Source organism: Protopterus annectens, chromosome 8.part1 (genome assembly GCF_019279795.1).
Source record: "Protopterus annectens isolate FY-2018-M chromosome 8.part1, PAN1.0, whole genome shotgun sequence".
Taxonomy (NCBI): Eukaryota; Metazoa; Chordata; order Ceratodontiformes; family Protopteridae; genus Protopterus; species Protopterus annectens.
In genome coordinates, this window is record NC_056742.1 from 500,117,525 (window position 1) to 500,131,644 (window position 14,120).

General features: G+C 41.2%; 1 protein-coding gene across 1 annotated transcript in view; it reads right to left on the reverse strand.

Moving 5' to 3' along the window:
- The window catches only part of LOC122810166 (cadherin-1-like), a 227,167-nt gene that overhangs the window by 182,074 nt on the left and 30,973 nt on the right, over positions 1-14,120 (reverse strand). The window lies entirely within an intron of this gene.

Consider the following 14,120-nt stretch of genomic DNA (forward strand, 5'->3'; position numbering starts at 1 on the left):
TTTCTAAAGATCCCAATTCCAGTGGTTTCATCTCTGTTACTATATTCATTACTTCATCCCTCTCTGTGGCCTATATCTTAAACCTACTGTCCCGCCTTCAATGAACTATCCCCACAACTATAATTCATTAACATGCTCCAGTTCCCCACTGACATACCCTTGCAAGTAACAAACCCTTGCAAGTAACAAGTTGCCACAAAGTATGTGTTATCCTCTCTTACTTACACTTGCAACAAATCTGGTAATACAGCGCTTTATAGTGTGGGGCTATCCATATGGCAACTCACTCTGTTTACAATCCACTACAGCAAGCCTAGATCTTTTGCTTACAGAGTCTGTGCAGAATCACAACTGTACAGATTTTTTACAGACTGTCACCTCATTTTTGGTCTGTTTCTCATAAAATCGTTGTCTGGCAAATTATTGGTAAATCATTGAAAGTTGAAGTCAGAAAATATTGACAGACACTCGAGTTTCAGACTTCACCCTTCAGAAAATTCATGCTAATACAAAACCTATTATTCTAGCAACTTTCTAAGTTTGAAATAACAATATTTAAAAAAATGTCCCTACTTTGGGGCCTTTTTCCCCATTATTTATAGCTTTGTACAAATTTCTTGCTCCAAGAGGTTGAGTGGTATGCAGGGGCATCATATGCAATCTGCAATTTCTTACTTGGCCACTGCAGGTCTCCCATGAAAACAGGCTACAGCCCTAATAAAACAGGAAGAGTGTGTGAGTGTGCGAGTGTAAGCACGTGAGCATGTGTGTGTTTGTACATACACACTGTATTCACCAATATTTTTTTTACCCTTAAAGAGTGCATCAAGGTAGTATTACATTTCACAAGGAACAGAAGAAACCCCCAAAACTTCATCAGCTTTTTAACACAGGTTGCTTAAACTGCTGCTTATGGAACTAAAAGCACTTTTTTTTCTTTTTGCCAAAAGAATGTTATCAAATGATGGCTCAGTCTTCATGCATACCACCCTACAGCCACTGGAGTTTGAATGCAAAGGACAGACTACGATGCATGTATCTCAAGTCTGACCAACTACAATACCAACTGCTGCATTCTGCTTCCTTCGCAATAACTCAATGGCGAGTCTTACCTGTAAACTCTGGTATTATACTCCTAACAAAGGCACTGATGCTCCTTTGTTCTGTCACTGTATTCAATCCTTTTATTCATGAGCCAGCAAAACAGCATTTGGCCGATTTTATTTCAGTAACCATTGTCCTTTTTTGTACAAGTGTCTGACCAATGTCATTTAAAGCATTTAGCAGAAATAATGTTTTGTTCTAAAACACAAATATTTGTCCGATACACCAAATCTAGTGCCTCAGGACAGCTGTAGGAGAACACAATGCCAGAACTCATTATAAGGAGTTTCATCCAAGATATTGTATCATAACAGACAACCAAAGGAGTTAAGTGTCTTAAAACCATTCCGTGGCACAGGATCATGAAAAGACACTGGAATGCAACAGAAGGACTAAAAACTACCATAGGAATGTAAGGTGACATCCTTAATATCCTGCCAGGTCAACAGCCTAGTGAACTATTAACCTATGAAGAGAGGGGGAATCTTATAAGCTACTGTATGGCTACTACAGAGTCACTGTTGTGTAGTTTCATGACAAACTCCCCCGGCTTTAGGCGACACTGTCTACATCCAACTAGATCTGCTCTGTTTTCACAGTAATGAAAGAGGAAGGGCCATTTACAATCACATTGTTAGCGTTACACCCAAACCACTCAGACACTAAGGAACAAAACTCATAGACCCACATGTGAAGTATTCACTTGTAATCTACCCAAAACTACAAAATCTCCTAAAAACACCTCTCAGTGGCCCTTAGCGTGCACGCACACACACACACACACACACACACACACACACACACACACACACACACACACACACACACACACACACACACGGCACCTCACAAAACATGCAACTCTGAAAAAATCATAGTAGCCCCACTTCCAAGCCCATTGGTCAGACATTTATAAAACACACCACACAGCCAAACATTGTAGTTACTGGGGATTCCATTGAAAAACATACTGATGTCTCCTTGTTTAGCCTGGTAAGGGAGATCATCACAGTGAGCTGGCTGTCTGGATCCAGGATCCACCAGATCATGCATTCACTTAGGTCTTTAAACCACAAGTACCTGTAAGACATGGACATAACCTATGTGGGCGTAAATGACCTAAGATGATACTACGGCTTTACCCAGCTGATCACCTCGCCCACGCACCAGCAAAAAAATTCCAAGACCGGCTCAGTCATTGACTGGCTACTAGTATCCAACACCTAGTACTATCATAACCCTTCCACCCTACCTAGCTCCCTTAGTGCCCTTCCACCCTACCTAGCTCCCTTAGTGACCACCTCCCATCTCCCTACCTCAGTAGTAAGACACTCTCCCAGTCTTAACAAGAGCCAACAATACAGTCTCATAACCTTAAACTACAACCCTGTCACCCTAAACAAATAACTGTCCACTGTAAACTGGTCATTTCTAGAAACATTACCCCCTAATGAGGCTGTCTCAAGCTTTACCAATATATTCCTAGAAACCCTCAACACCCTGGCTCCCAGTAGAAAAATTAGGCCAAATTGTAATTATGCACCATGGCTAAACCAGGCAATTCGATCACTTATAAACAAGAGAGAATGCCTGGAGAGCATAGGGAAAAAAAAAAACCCAACTTCACCTTCCACCTGAACTTATATAAACAGCTTCACAACCAAATAAAGCAGGTCCGACTAGACAGAAAAAGTTTAATCAAAAATCTGAGCAACCCACATTCTAACCCAAAGAAATTCTGGCACTCAACAAATTACTATCTCCAGGGAACCCCTTTTCTCCAAACCCCTTCCCTAACAAACCTTCTAAAGAAACTGCAACCCTACTTAACTTTTTCATTGAAACAATAGAAAAGCTTACTAAAGCAGGAACTCTTAATATCAAGACTCCACCTCCCACCCCATCTCTTCTTTCATTCTCCCTAGCACCCATAGCAACTTCCTTCATCAGATCACTTCTTAAACTCAAGTCCTGCTCCCCATCAACCGACAAACTCCATGCATTATTTCTCAAACATGCAGCTGAATCCATAGCATACCCTGTATCTATACTTATTGATCCCTCCAAGAAAATACAGTACCAGAAATCTGGAAAAAATTCTGCATAATACCCCTCCACAAGGTAGGAAATTCTACAGAATCATTACAGGCCTATTGCCATACTATACCCCTTAACCAAGATAATGGAAAAATGTATACAAAAGACAAATACTAAACCACTTCTTACAGGCAAACCTAATTACACCCACACAGCACGGTTTCCTACCCTTGCACACTACTACCACGTCCCTCCTATCTTTCACACACAACATTACCCAAGCCAGAGATAATAAACTCGTAACAGCTCTATTCCTCGTCCAAAGCATTTGATCCAGTTTCATCCCATTCTCCTAAGCAAACTTTCCAACCTACAACGCTTTACCTCCAGGTTTAACAGCTACCTCTCAGACATATATTAGTCTGTCAGATGGCAAACATCCTTCTCCCCTTTCTGTCTTCAGACCAGGGCTCCCAAAGGTTCTATCCTGGGCCGCCTACTTTTTAATATATTTACAAATAACTTCCATGTCTCCTGCCTCTGAATCTACCTTAATACAGTAGGCAGAGGATTCCACAATTAAACACCTCCGACAATATACAAAATCTTCACACAGTCACTCAACAATTGCTGCACCTAGTAGAACAATGGGTAACTGAAAACAACCTGCTTCTGAACCCCAAAAAGACCAAGCTTCTCCTTTTCCTTCTAAAAAAACTTCAATCCCACTAAAGACAACTTCACCATCTCATCCTTAGATCATCCAATTATCACCTCTGACAAAACACCAAAATGCTTGGTGTTACTATAGACCAAATAAAATGCAATCTACATATATTAAACTGTATCAAAAGGTATAGTCAAAAACTAGGTATTCTATACTGCAACAAATATATACCCAACAAATCACGACCTATACTGACTCAAACATTTATTCTACCATCCCTGCTGTATGCTGCTTCCATACTAACCTCGAAAATAATCTCATAACTAAGCTACAAACCACCTATAACAAGGTAGCAAGATTCACAGCCAGTATTTTATTTTTATTTTATTTATTTAACATTTGTTGACCGGGAATGTCCGACTAGGTTCCACAGAGCCTGTTTTCAGTGGAGGCCCGGGGAGAAGTGCTCCAGATGCATGTCTTTGGAATGTGGGAGGAAACCGGAGCACCCGGAGGAAACCCACGCGAACACAGGGAGAACATGCAAACTCCACACAGAAGGCACCCCAGCCGAGAATCGAACCGGAGAACCTCTTGCTGTGAGGTGACAACGTTAACCGCTGCAAAACTGTGCCACCCAGTAACAGCTACAAATTCCATCACTGCATATCTCCGATTTAAAATGGCCTGAGCTCCCCCATATGCTTCAAATATCACAACAAATTGTACACAGCATCCTAAATAGCCCCAACAATTACACCCTACAGACCCAACTGTGATCTCAGAAGCACACAAAACCTTCTGCAGATGACCAAGCTAAACAAAAAAATTGGAAAAATACTAGTCATTCAATTGCATAGTCATAGAACAAACTTCCATTGACCCTTCACTCTACTACCAAACGTGGCGAATTCAAAAAGGAACTAAAAATTCATTTCCAACATGCATGGATCTGTACTTGTCAGGAAATAACCTCATGAATTTTTTTCTTCTACTCTCAATTAACATACCTGCCTGGTATCTACCTAAACTATCCACATATATTACTCTCTCTGCAATTATCTATGCTATTAAATGTATCTGTTGTACTATGCCATGATGTTATTCTGAAATTTTTATTTTTTTAGGCATTATTACATTCCTTGTAAATAACTTAATGCTAATCAAATTTCTCAAATATATTGTTACTGCATTCTCAAAATACTGTACTTTTGCATTGCATATTATTCATGTATACTTCTCTTTTGCATTGCATATTATTCATGTATACTTCTCTTTGTTTTTAGGTTCATAGGTTCATACTAGGCTATCTGCCCTAGGGCATTTATAAGCCTAGCCCAGAGTTTTGTGGCTTTCACCACCCCTTTAGTTTGAAGGATACTATGCCCATTATTTTGCTGTGCCTCTGTCAAGCAGTGACACTGAGGTTATCCCTGGGGTATACCTGCAATCTCCCATCCATTGGTCAAGATTTCTCTTGAACAAGGCCAGCGAGGTGCTCTGCCTCACATGAACTGGGATTTTGTTCCACAGCATAGGGAGTCTCTGGGTGATGAATCTGTCCCTCCAGCACGTCCTATTAATAGCTGTGTCAAGGTTTAAGTCCCTTTCCCTTGTAGTTCTGATGGATTTAGATTTTTTGAGGTGAAGCATGTTCATTAATTCCGGGTTGGACATGGCCTTGTATGTCAGGCACAGGTCACCTCTGAGCAGTCGGTAAGCGACTGAATAGAGCTGGAGTTCCTTCAGTCGGGCAGCATAAGACATATTTTTGAGACCCTTTATCCTTTTAGTGAGGAACTTTTGGGGCCTTTCCAGTTGCTGCAGGTGTCGGGTCAGATACATTCCGAATGGGGCATTGTATTCAATCATTGGTCTGATGAGTGATGAGTACAGGGGAGCGATGACCTCCCTTGATCTAGATGTGAATCCCTTCATGATTAGGTGGGTAATGTAGAAGGTCTTCCTAACTACTTTGGCAATGTGAGTGTCAAACGAAAGGTATTGCCACCTATATGGTAACTAGGGGTAACCTTGTTTTTCCCGAAGGGAATGACTATGCATTTTTTGGCGTTTAACTTTAGGCCATGGCTCTGGCACCAGTTATCCATTTCTATGAGACCCTTCTGAAGGATGTCTGTGTCAGATGGGTTTTCAACTATGGTGCCCAGTTTGCAGTCATCTGCGAACTTTGTCAGCCATAATCCTCCTGTGTTTGCCTTACTTCCGAAAAGTAGATGCCGAACAAGAGTGGGCCCAGGACTGAGCCCTGTGGCACACCACTTGTGACAGGCATGGAGTCTGACATGGCGCCAGCAACTCTGACCCTGTGGGTTCTGTCACTTAGCCAGTTTGCAACCCATCTTGTGACGTATGGGTTTACGTTTAAGCTGGTGAGTTTTTCAATTATACCCGAGTGGGGTATTGTGTCAAAAGCCTTTGCCAGGTCAAGGTAGGCTGTGTGGACTGCCTTGCCCTCGTCAATGGCCTTGGTGACGGTTGACTTTTAAAAGGCATGATCTGCCCTTGACAAAGCCAAACTGGGATGGATCCAACATCTGCAGGTCCCCTATGTCTAGAGTTCCATTATGATCCTCTCCATAAATTTGCAGACCAGGCTTGTCAAGCTGATGGGGCGGTAGTTTCAGGGGTCGGTGGAGGCACCTCCTTTGTGAAGTAGGACCACCGTTGCCATACGCCACTCCTTGGGTATGTATCCTGAGGTGAGACTGAGATTAAACAGTTGCCCTAACTGCGGGTTTAATTCCTCATTGAGTTCATGGAGCACCAGGGACACCATCTGGTCCCATGGATGCTGTGTTTTTCGCCTTGGAGAGAGCAGTTCTCACCTGAGCATTTGAGATGTTTGGGGGACTACAGTACTCTGGTATAGATATCTCTCCTTTTGGGGGGGAGGGATTTGCACTGAACCTGTCAGCCAGTATGTTGGCAATGTCTGTAGGTTCCGTGATTTTTACATCATTTTGCACTAATTCTGAGCATATCTGAGAGTTTCCTCCCAGGTTTCTAACATATCTTATAACTTGAATTATTAGGTTTTGTACTGTTAAGTATCTTACAACTTGAATTATTAGGTTTTTCTTCTTTATTTATTTACTTTTTTATTAAATTACTTTCCTGGAGCTTTTCTCCTCAGGTCTCCGCCAAAAAAGGGATCTCTTGGCCAAGCCGGACTAACCAGGTTAACAAATGTAACTATTTATTTACTTAAAGTACCTCACTGGACTATATGATGAGAGAAATTATGGAGATCTCTGAATAGGTGTGCCAGGCAGGTATGACTCTAATGGATCTATATTACAACGAACTCACAGGAGTCCGAACGTTGTAATACTGAACCCAAATGTTCGAAACCCAAAAACAGCAAAGCCACAGAACACAGATTTTTTTTTCACAAGGGGAAAAAAAAAAAAAAAATCAGTGGGCTATTTTCACGGCTTTGCTATTTCCTCCACTGTGGTGCAATCTCAAAGTTGGTATATTTAAGTAGGGGGGCACAGCCCCCCACATTAGTTTAAGTTTAAAGTGTACGTGTTTTTTTTTTGTTTTGTACTGGAACACCGATTTTTTTTTTCCCTTGGGGGTGGGGGGTGGGGGGTTGCTGTTCTGTGTTTTCATACTTTTTGAGTTTCGAACTTAACAGTTCAATATTACATTGTTTGAACTCCTGTGAGTTTGATGATGTAATATAGACCCGAATCTAACCCACAGTAACATCCTACCATCATGTTTGATGCCACAGTACCAACAAAAATTATTGGCTTCAACAATTGTCTTAGTTTCTGGTGTTGCAACAAAAGGATCCAATATCTGTCAGTCTGGGGAGACATGATCGGCAAACCATGATGCTTTGCTAGAGATGGTTTGCACTTGTCACCACTTGGCCGGCTTCCAGATATTGGCAAAAACGATCTACTCCCATAGTGCCTTTTTTAGGCAGTGCCAAGTTGTTAAACCCTCGAACAAAAATCACTCAACTACCTAAACGTATTGCTGCTCAATGCTGGGAATTTAAAAAACTGCACTCCCTGGAAGCACTCCTCACCTGGAGAATGCGGACATATGTGTAGTCACAGAAAAATGGTTCAGAACCATAGAAAGCACCCCAGCTATCAAAACTTACAATGCCTTTCATACATTTTGTTCTTCCTCAGCTCAGGATAAAACAAAGGAAGAAGGTGTCACAGTTTTTATAAAGGACAAGTACACTGCTAGACTGGTCCAACAACATGACTCACTTGTGCTACTCCATACCCAATTAACCATAGGTGTGACTCCCTTTCATATCCTTGCTAACTGCAGATCCTATAACAAGAGTATAGGAAAACACACCTCGTACCCAAACCTACTAGAATCTCTTAACATGCAGCCTAACACCATACTTATGGGTAACTTCAGCTACCCCTCCATAAACTGGGAGACTTGTACAACCCATAAAATTCACTTGCTCAGAGGTGTTTGGACTTTATCAATGCAAAAGCCCTGCAGCAACTAGTTAGCTCCCCAACTAGAGGTACAAATCTTAGACCTAGTACTCATGAACATGGGGGGATACTACTCCCTCGCATGCATTAACTCCTCCTTGGTAAGATCTGAGCACAAAATCATCTCCCTTAGTATTAAAACTAACCTAGAACCCCTAAACTCCAAACCTGTTAAGAACGTTGCTAAGGCCAATCATCAAACTAAGTGACAGCTTATTAAAATTCCAAATCCTTCAGAACCCAGACAATGCTGAAGCGTACTTTGAGTTGTACACAGAAGCACTGTACAACCACATTAAAGCTTCACAGAGGAGGCAGTACCCAACTCAAATCTATCATCACTGGTAAAAATAAGCCACCAAGGTGGACCCCTAGCATAAATATGATATTCAACAAAAGGAGAAAAATCCTCTCCAAAGCCAAGAAGGAACAGACAAATCAGTGCAAAAAGACACTCTGTGTACAATAAATTAGAGACCTGGTCAAGTCTGACAAAGTAAATTATGAGGCAAAGATAGCCTCCCAGGTTTAAGGTAATTAAAACAAGCCTTATTGTTATGTTCATAACCTCAGGGAAAACACTCAGCAATGTGTCAAGTTAATCATCATGAATGGCAACACTTGCACCCAGCCTGAAACTATAGCAAACCTGCTGGCCAAGTTCATATTAACCCCCCCTCCCCCAATCACCTCCTACCACACCCAAAGAAATACCAGAAACCATCCCCCTACCACATCCAAAGAAATACCGGAAACCATCCCCCTACCAGCCATTACAAGTGAAAAGGTCCTTGCCGCATGCACTAAAGCCAAAAATAGAGCATCCATGACATTTCAAGATGCTTCTTAAACAGCTTAAACCAAAATATATCAGGGCCACTAGAAACCTTCTTTAACTACAGCCTCTGAATGGACTTTGTCCCAGAGGAAAGGAGGACTGCAACAGTCATCCCTCTGCACAAGATGAGCCAGGGAACTACAGACCCATAAGCTTGACTAGTTGTATATGCAAGGCCATGGAGAGAATTTTCATGGAACTGATCAATAATGATATAGGAACCCTCCAGAAACATGACCAGATCTGATCTGGCTTTGTCAAAGGGAGGGCTTGCTTGTGCAATCGGGTGGACTTTGAGAAAATCACCAGGGCTATGGATGGGGGTAAAACAGTACACAACACTCATCTAGATCTGGCTAAAGCTTTCAATATTGAATGCACCTTTCAGGGATCATAGAAAAACAGAGCTGGGCATAACCCCATACATCTTCAGATGGCTAATCAACTGGCTCACTGACAGGAGACATGTCCGGATGGAGAGCCCACTTCTGATAAGAAACCGGTTACTAGTGGTGTCCTGCAAGGCCCAGTGTTGGGACCCCTCCTGTATATATTTCTCGGAAGTGAAGACTAATGTTTGGGATTTTTGGCTCACCAAGTTCACTGATGACTGTAAGCTGGGAGCATCACCGAACCCCCAAATAGTCATCCTACAAACAGGCCTAAAACCGACAAACAACTGGTACTAAAATCATAGCCTGAGACTAAATGCTAAACATGCATAATCATATCCTTTGGTAAATCAAAAATCCCTGTAAATTATAATATTGATAGCACACCCCTAAAAGTAGATTTAGTGGTGAGGGACCTAGGAATACAGACCACCTGGTAGCTACAGTAGTGACAAAATCCTTCTGTGTGGCTCATCTTATAAGTAAAGGCATGGCATCAAGATCAAACAAAAAAGTCATCATACTTTTATACTTGGCCCTAATTAGGCCCATAATAGAGTACAATGCTCCCTTCTACATGTACTTATCCAGGCATTTATACCAACTGGAGTGGCCCCAGAGGTTTTTCACTAAAAAAAAAAAGATACAAAGCATAAATATAAAAGCGTAGGACACATCTTATGCAGACTGACCAAAGGCTCTATCCGTTTACTCTACATCATATAGTTTACCGAGATGGGACTTGTGCATAACCTACAAGGCATTCTCTGATCAAACCCTGATGAAAATGCTACATATTGACAAGAAAAATTGTAGAAGGGACCTGAACCTTTTTTCTGACTAACAGAAGTTGATGGATAGACAGATGATTCATATCCCAAAGTCTGCCTAGTCTATGGAATAAGCTTCCCATCTTCATAAAACAAAGCACATCCCTTACTCAAGTCAAACAATAATTTAGATAAATGGATGGGGAACTGTAAATTCACTCCTGGGGTACTGGCCATGTTCCTTATGGACACAGGCAGTCTGTAAAATGACTCGGTGGCTACAACACCCAAAGACACCCTACCCTGATAATTCCCCAGATATGGAATGGGGTAGTAAGATGTCAGATCCTGGGTATTATTGGTTAGGCTTGTGCTTGGCTAATGGCACAAGATCCTTTAATCACCTATAACCCTATGGACAAAAAACCTATTGACCTGTTTTTTTCTTTCCCAATTAACTCTATTCTATTACCAAAGTTTCTGGGGTTTACAGTATGTTCAATGTGTCTAATTAACAATTATGAACTTGGCAAATGCCTACAAGGTTACCTACTCTTTTTGGATTTCACAAGGTGGAGGCGGCACCTTAAATGTCCAACTGCATGGAAATGCACAGGAGGAAAAAAGAAGCTGGACCTATAGGGATGATGCATGCATTTGTCGCATAACCCTTCTCTTGGGTTCAATGAGAAGCACTAGGCTAGCTGCCCTTGTGGCCTATTTTAAGCCTAACCAACTTCCCTTTTTGATCTTGACTTAGCCTATCCAGTTTGGTGTTTGACTGGCTTTACCCATTCCATGTATGATAATTATATATTAACTCTAGTAAGAATAACTACATAAGCCACTGGTTGCCACAATCAGCTGCAAGCAGTGGTCAGAGAAGGCTATACAGTCAGAGACTAGGCTCAAGACCTGGAAATTGACTGGGGAGAAAGCACAACAGTTTAAATTACTCAGGGTTTTAGAACGTCAGGAAAAAGACAAAATAGGTAGAGTTGAAGAATGGCAGCACCTTAAAACAGAGCGCTAAGGACTACAGAACAGATGCTGCCGATCAAGGCATGGAAGAAAGATAAACAAAGAAAGCTGGTGGTGGAATGCAGAAGTCCAGGAAGTCATCAAAACAAAGTACAGGAACAAATGGGAGATTGAGGCTAAGAGTGTAGTTGCGGTAGCAAAGAACAAGACATCAGAGGCACTCTACTAACTTATGGAAAATGACTCAGATGGCACAAACTTTTACCTGGCTGCAAGGCAAAGACAGAAAGATAAGGAAGACAGTCAGATAATCTTCATAAGGAATGCCAGCAACAACCTGCTCATCAGTCGCAGGACATCAAAGGCAGACTGAAGGAGCACTTCCAGCAGCTTCTGAATGAAGGAAACCCTGCCGACACTGTAATTTTCCAGGCACAGACTAAAATGAAAGAAGAGGAAGAGTCCATCCTAGTAGTAAAAACAGCACTAAGGAAAATGAATTCAGGGAAATCAGCAGGCTCAAATGAGGCCACAGCAGATATGATCAAGAAGTTTGGTGATGGGGAGAAATAGCAGTATGGATAAAGAGGCGCATCCCAGTTGACAAGAGAATAAAAAAATGCATTAAGACTTTTTTGGTTCTCAGGTAAAATTTTCTCCTCAATGTAAAGTTGAGGGGGTTGCCATATTGGGAAATAATACAGGGTGCAAGGAGAGATAGCTACAATTTGTGCAATCCTGAAGTAGAAATTATTAAGTAGGGTGGACAGGTACAGGAACACACACATGCATGTGCACGCACACACACGCTAAGAAAAATGAAGTTGTGCCAAGATGTTGCATTCCATGAACAGCTGATCTGAGCATTTTATTTTAAACTGGAATTCAGCAGTTATAGGTCCAGTTATTCATTGCCAACTCTCTTTTCAAGTTAACAGTAAGTGCCCTTGTAGATTATATCATTAAAAACATTAAATGTCTAGTTACAGGAAGTTATATCTCATGTAAGTTACAGATTTCTTGGAGTCCAGGTAAAGATCTCATGAATGACGGAACCACATCCAGTGAATGCATATTTACTGAGCATCCTGATGAAAATTTAGATGTTCCACGGTATCAGAAGTGCAGAAATATATTTGTACAACTGTAACGCAGGGCAGCTCTGATCAGTGCAGTGTCTGAACGATGTTAACATCACAAGACAACATTGACCTGAGCTGTGCCCAAATGTTGGTGACATCACGGGACTGCATTGACCTGCACTGTACCTGAATGCTGTGACATCACAGGACTACAACATAAGCAAACATCCCCCCCCCCCGCCACAAGTCATAAGTAGTTCACAAAGCTCTGTGCATCTTACAGCAAACATTCTACTTGTCAGCTTTGATAATATATGCACTTCCATAACAACATTAGAAGAGGTCACTAGTGCCATTATAGGCATCCATTAGTATAGAATACAATTCTGTAGGAAGGAATGGTCCAAAGAATCCAGTCCTGCTGCAGCAGTAGTCATTACAGTACAACAGGCCATTCTAACCACATCAATCACAAACTGGGAAGTGGACTGGTTATGGTGGTTAAAGTCAAACACAGTAGAAGGCCAACTCAGCAGTGGAGACCACATACTAAATTATTCAAGTCAGCAGGGCAAAGATGGCAATACAAACTTTCAAAAATGGTTAAAATCAAGCACTCTCTGCCTTCCCTTAAGTTCTAAAGAAAAGGCAAAGTAAAAATCAGAGGACAACAATTACAATATCAGAAGAGCTTGCTAGAGGGGATTTAAAGCCTCATTATATAAGTGAACAAATAGACCTCTCTGCTCCTCCTCAGGACAGCTAATCAGTTGTTATGCTGAACAAACCAACACCAAAGAGATGGCTATATTCAGTTTCCCTCTCAGCTGTCAATGAAGCCACACACACCATCACAGTAAAATCAAACAAAAGGGCTTCTTAATAAAGCTGTGTGACTTGCTCTTTATGAAACATCCCCACAGGCAAGCTAAATGTCAAACCTACTCCCTTAGATCTCATGCTCGGCTTATATGTAAAAAGAAAAATGGTCTTTCAACTCTTTGGCAGCTGCAGGAGCAATAAAGTCCTACTTCAGTAATTATCACAGTAACCTTTTACAACAACCTTTATCAGGACAGTCCCCACCTCCAGTCCCCAAAAACAATATGTGTATGAAAACCGAGCAAGTTTTTGCTACAATACAACATGCCTCAACCATGTGTATCCATAAGTAACAACTTCTGTAGGACCCATTCTTTAGGTGCAAACAAACCAGAGCACTTCAAAGAATTTGCTAGAAATAAATTTCTTTTTGGAGAGCATTTATTATTCCCATGCAATGAGAGCAAAGAGTATAAAATCGGCACTTTTCCATTCCTCAGGTCTAATAAATTTGACAGAATAGGATTTGTGTCAGAATACATTTTCTGAAGGATATGAAGTCGAACTTAAATGTATGTTATTATTTTGTGACTTCAAGCCTCTGAATTGATAGAAAACCACACATTTTAAGAGGAAACAGAAGTATGAGGCACAAATCTGGGCATTCTGCTATAAAATGTGAACAGTTCAGAGGTATGACATCAGTGTACATCATGTTTTAGGTATATATTTGCACACATTAATCTAGCAGCTTCCTGTAGTAATAGTTCTCTGGGAATACAAGTCCTTCACATTTATTTCAAGAACACTGACTGAAATACCAGCTGATGTCAGAAAAAAACATCCTGAACACTTCTATTTTTTTACTAATCATTGAGAAATGTGGGGGCCAACAGCATCAAAAGCAAGTCTAGGCAGCCAT